A 6,000-nucleotide genomic window follows, 5' to 3' on the forward strand; every position below is an offset into this window, starting at 1 on the left:
ATCCTTAGCTTATTAACTTGTAGTAAATCTACATTAACTATTACTATCACTTATTTTAGGGCCTTACTTATTTTATCTATAGGATCTCAAGGTTGTCATCATACATATATCACTATTATTTCATAGTAATAAGTGACGGACCAACTACCAAGGAAGAACTACGCTTTATAAAAACAGAGACACCAGAGCACAGAGTACCCATCATCTTGATTTTAAGCCTACGACCCCGAAAACAACAATACCGCTTGACGGCAAAAGTAAGCGTAACAGTAGTATTTCCCGGGACGAGCTTTGTCACAAAAAGCTCTCATTTTACTACAAAAAGCTCTCCTACTGCCAATCTGTCATAAAAACATTCGAATTGTCATTTTAAAATAATATAGCTTTGAGCGACCCCAGTGGTGAATGATTGAATGAATGAATGAACACTTTTATTGTACACCGAAGAAAAAAGTAGTTACAGAGAAATAAACATAGACCAAGGGGGTACAATTTGGTGACCTTATCGCTACATACCGATTTTATGCAGGCAACCAAAGGCGTAAAAGGAAAAAAAAACATAGAATAAAAAAGTGGTTGACAATTTAAAAAAAAATTTGCTTCAAATAATATTCAAATATTACGAAGCGAACGCACACGCATATATGTATCATCATATATATATATATATATATAGTTATATATATTCTATAGATAATTTAAATATATTGCACCTGAATCCAAAACAACGCTGATCCTCGTGGTCTACCCTATTCTAAAAACGATATGATCCTAAACAAACAATCAACAATTTCAAGAATCGATACCACCAAACAATGTGGGGTGACGATCCTCTATGGGGTAACGAATGGAGCCCATTTTATTAATTACAATACAATTAGCTGGCACAATTTAAAAATATACGACATATTAGAACGGGTGTAATTGAAGGTCAAAAGAACAAGCCTAAAACATACTATAGATAATTCCCAAGCGTCTTTCTATTCCGAAGCGTGTTTAAATAAATTGATGTTTTATATATGCGTATGTTTAATATTTCTATTTCTTTTTATATGTTTATTTTGTACCTAAATAAGTGTAAATATCATACACACAAAAGTAAGCAAGAAATCTCTTTTAGAGATCTCTACCAGTGACCCTACTCCCTAGGCAGGATAGATGAGAAAAAATAATTGCTGAAAAATAATACGACTAAAAAGTGTATTCGTATTTGCACTTTTTATAACAATAATAGAAAGCTATTATTGTTCTAAATGTCTTACAATAAACTTTAAAAAAAAATACCAAAAGAACACAATCTTTTGGTATTTTCTTTTTTAATATAAGAAAGGTAAGAAAAAAAAATATATATTAGATTATTAAATGTACGCAACATACAGGACCAATTGGTCCGATATGTTGGTAAATGAACTTAGCGTGGAACTTTTTGTCGTCGGGAGGACCGAGGAGGGTTGGATGGAATAATTTAATTTAATTAATAGGGGTGGCATAATGAATTTTTACAAAAACATTGACAAAAAGTAAAAATTTTAAAATTAGTTCAAAAACGTTTTTATACCGTTCGTACCCACACTTTATCGCGGATCGCGCTTTTTTTCTTTACTACGTTTTTTCACTGAGACACAATTACAATATTCTACTACAATATACTTAATGCTAATACATTGAGTTGGTTCTCATGAGAAAAAAAGGGTATTTTTTAAATGTCTTCTTCGTTCTAATGTTAAGTACAGCTATGTATGGATTGCGAACCCTTTTGAATTTTCCGAGAGACAATATAGTCTGTGAGTTACTTCAAATCCATCTACATTACAAATCTCAACCAAATCAGTTCAGCCGCTGTAGCGTTAAGTATTAAAAATAATATATTACAACTAAATAACAGAGTAATAAATTTACATGTCAAAAGGTACCATATCTTAACTCTGGAATTAAAAACTATGGCACAGTGGTCGATCAATGAGTTTAAAAAAAATAATAGTACAAATGAAAAAAAAATTAGAAACGTTAATGTCACAAACAATCAAGCCTGCAAGCCCCGTGGATTCCTATTTATCATTGTGTTTAATTTTCGTCTGGAAACATACCGGAACCATTTGAGTGAGTACATTTTGGAAGATCTGTGGTTCGGTGTACAAAGATTTAAAAAAAAATATAAATTACAATGCGCTATTTTTTTATTGTTTTGTTTTCGATAAATATAGCAAATTCATCCTAAATTTATTGTTTAATATAGTAGCATCCTATCCTACTAATATAATCTAACATTATTATAAATGCGTAAGTTTGTATGAATGGATATATTATACTCTGTCACGCAAAAACTTCAAAACAAAAATTTTGATAGGATTTTACATTAATATAGGTTATACCTCAGAATAACATAAATGAGGCCTGTGTTCTGTAGTGGGCCGGTAATTGGTTGTTGTGATGACGATGGTGAGATTGTTACTCTTAAACTGTTCTAGTAAAAGTTTGCAATTGCATATATCTATATTTTATATGGAAGCCATTATAGCCATAATAGTGAGTAAAAGATACCGATTGGATACTCTATTTACAATGCATATTTTATAGTATAAAATGAATTCTCATCAAAATAAGTACCTTTATCGCGTCTGATATTTAGAGTACACAAACTCTCTTTAACAGTAACTGTTTATGTACAATGTATGTACCTAATTAGGATATATAGTTTGAAGGTTATCGACGATGATCTTTTGCTTAAACGTGCCAGCTAACATAGAGCCAGCTAGCAGGGTACGACGCGACTTCTTACTGGCAAGAAATCAGAATTCCAAGGCAGACAAAGTCACGGACATCAGCTAGTTACAAATAAACGTTGAATAGTTAATAAGGTATTTGCCACGCTCTGACATTTTAAAGGTGATATCAGTTGAGGTGTGACAAAACACTGAATTCCGATTTTATTCCACGTTTATTTCTAAGGCCCTTTATGTTCATTATTCGTTTCCTTTTAATTAAAGTAACATAGGCATTGACTTAACCGCAGACAGATTAATAGAAATAATAATAGTGTCTGCGAGTACCTCTAACGTTAATAAATGTTACATGAATCACACCAGCGTAACGCTTCCTAGAAAAAAATCACATCTATAATGAGAATCTTAAACAACATGAGAATTATTCATCAGAATTACACAAAAACCACTGTTGAGTTTATTAAAACGAAAGTTTTTTTTAGTGCGTCGTGATGACGACGTTAATCCATAGAATTATATCTTCTTAGTTCTTGTATTGTACATACGAGTAAGTTCAACAATTTACAAATCAAATAAATTAAAATTAATTATTTAATTTAGATAAATAAAAAAAAACATATGAACTAAATCAATATTAAGTAAATAACGAAACTAAGAATATCTCTCAAAACTGTCTTTGCGGCATTGGATGGAAGAGAACGAAAAGTGCAATATTAGTTAGCCAAGTTAAGTAGTGGTCTATACCTCTACCTCTACAGTGATCACTGTCGTGCACTTCATACATGCACAAAAGCACTGCCTACCCTAAAATGTATATACAACTTGTATAAGAGGTGGATGTTTGTCGTTTTATGCAATTATCCTGCCGTATGCATACCCTGGCAAGAAACTCAGTGCACGCCACTGACAGTGATCATGAATTTTAACAGTATAACGCTTCCTTAAACAAAAAATCACAATCAACGTATAATGAGAATCTCAAACCACAGCTAAATAAAAACTTTATTTACTGTGTTTTTGTTATTACAAAGAATTGCACAAAAAATATTTATTAAAAGTGCACAACGAATATTTTTTCGTGTGACGAAGCGTCGTTAAATTAATTGTATTTACCTTGGCCAAACAATTGTACACCAATGCAATAATTTTAAGTCCAAAGTAAATTAGACGCAGAATGTGAAAAAAGCCAGCCTAATGCGAGTCGGACTCGCGCACTATGGGTTCTCTATCCATAAAAACGCTGAAAAAATCATGTCTGTTATATGGGACTATTTCTTTAGAAAATTATTTTTCCGCCTTTTATGTGTTTTATTCTATATTTTATTATTTATTTTTAGAGCGGCAACTGAATTACATTTAACTATCTTACCATCAAGGCCTGTTGAAAGATGGATAGCTAAACTGACGGACGGACAGCGCAGACTTTAATAGGGTCCCGTTTTACTCTTTTGCTGCGGAACCCTAAAACGTACTAAAGTTCACGTTTTTGTAATGATTTTTTTTATAGTTTAATTACTCTTTGTTCTCAATCTTAATCCACATGATATACCTTTTTATTGACGTGATATTTACGTGAGCTTGAAAATTATTAATTTGAAACGTGAATGATTTTTATTTTGTTTACGGAAACTCTTTTTTTATAGGTCTACGAGTAAAAGTCTTAACGGATTAACGATTTAAATAACAGTCATCATTATCATATCAAACCAATACCGGCCTACTATAGGCCACGGGTATCCTCTCACAATAGAAATGGTTTAGGCCGTAGTCCACCACGCTGGCTCAGTGCGGATTGGTGGACTCACACACACCTTTGACAACATTATGTAGAACTCTCATGCATGCAGGTTTCATCACGATGTTTTCCTTCACCGTTGAAGCAAGTGATATTTTATTTACTTAAAACGCACTCAGAAATGTTAGAGGTGCGTGTTGGGATTCGAACTCGGTTCCCCGAAAGTGAAGTCGAGCTCCTACCCAATGCGTTATCACCTCTTCAATTTGACATTTTGAATATTAAAGTTTTACCAATAAGTAACCCAATCGGTTTCTAGGCGTTATCGCACCGGAACGCGAAATCGCTAAGCGGCACGTTTTTGTCGGCAGTGTGATAACTAACCACGGCCGAAGCCTCCAACTGGATCAGACCAGATAAAATTCGGAAAGAAATTCCCAAACCGCCACTGCCCGGAAACTAACCCAGGACCGGGCGCTTACCGCTAACTTGAAGTATGGGTTATGGTCAAGCTTTACGGGAGCTTACTTCAGTGCTTGAAGCGATCAAATCTAGGTGGCCTAACTCTACATCGTGGGAGGAGAACCCTCCTCTGTAGTTGGCCGGCAAAGGGTTCATGTGATGATGATGATGATTGGTCACATATAACTGCGATACGCCCTAACAGGTTAACCCGCTACCATCTAAGACTGCATCATCATTCACCACCAGACCAAGTGATATTGCAGTCAAGGGCTAACTTGTAACGGAATACAAAAAAGTACTTATATTAAACATACCTATCGTTAAAAGTAATCCTCATATATATTATTTTTAGTTACTAAAATATTATTTATTTAAATTTTTTAGACACTGGTAAGGTAACAGTTAATTAATATAATTATTAATATTTTAATGCACGTTTATAGACACCATCAACGTACCAGGATTCTAGTAAACGTAGATACATCTGTAAACTCTTAATGCTCTAAAGTACAAACCAAAACATTCACACTTCTCCTGGTTTCTAACCTATTACACTTCGGTTACATTTTACACTTTCGGGAGCTTTGACCTTTGAATAATGACGTCAATACACAAAAGATACTTACAAAAATAATAATCCAAAGTCCTCACTTGATATGTACAAGACACAACACGGTTTTTATACAAAAGAGTTAACTTTTTTATATCGGCACTGATTTTAACGCGTACAAGCGTTCGCTCGCTATCGAAGTTTGAGGTGGACTGAGGCTGGCCCTCCGAGAGAGGAAAGAGGGGTTTAAACCTCCGTACAACGTTAATATAACATACTCTAACGTTCTTTACTTAAAGTCCGCGTACATAGCTTGTCTAAAACTGATACTCGTTTGACTCATTGCTTGATAACGCAGCAATGAAATTCAGTAGCTTTTCAGGAATGACTAATTACATTTAGACCTGTAAATCGGTCGTTTTCAGGTTCAAGACTTTTTGATCGATTAGCACCAATCTATTTATACTATACCAGCTTACCACTTCTGAAAAGATTACCATTAAAACTTTCTTCCGCTATCCTACACA

General features: G+C 33.9%; 1 protein-coding gene across 1 annotated transcript in view; it reads right to left on the reverse strand.

The window, feature by feature from the left end:
- The window catches only part of LOC120625666, a 91,598-nt gene extending 85,930 nt beyond the window's left edge, over nucleotides 1-5,668 (reverse strand). The window contains exon 1 of the mRNA XM_039892785.1: nucleotides 5,550-5,668. The gene's annotated coding sequence lies outside the window, so the exon portion shown is untranslated. The remainder of the gene's footprint in view (nucleotides 1-5,549) is intronic.
- Nucleotides 5,669-6,000: the final 332 nt, after the last annotated feature.

This window comes from Pararge aegeria, chromosome 8, assembly GCF_905163445.1.
Source record: "Pararge aegeria chromosome 8, ilParAegt1.1, whole genome shotgun sequence".
NCBI classification, from domain to species: Eukaryota; Metazoa; Arthropoda; class Insecta; order Lepidoptera; family Nymphalidae; genus Pararge; species Pararge aegeria.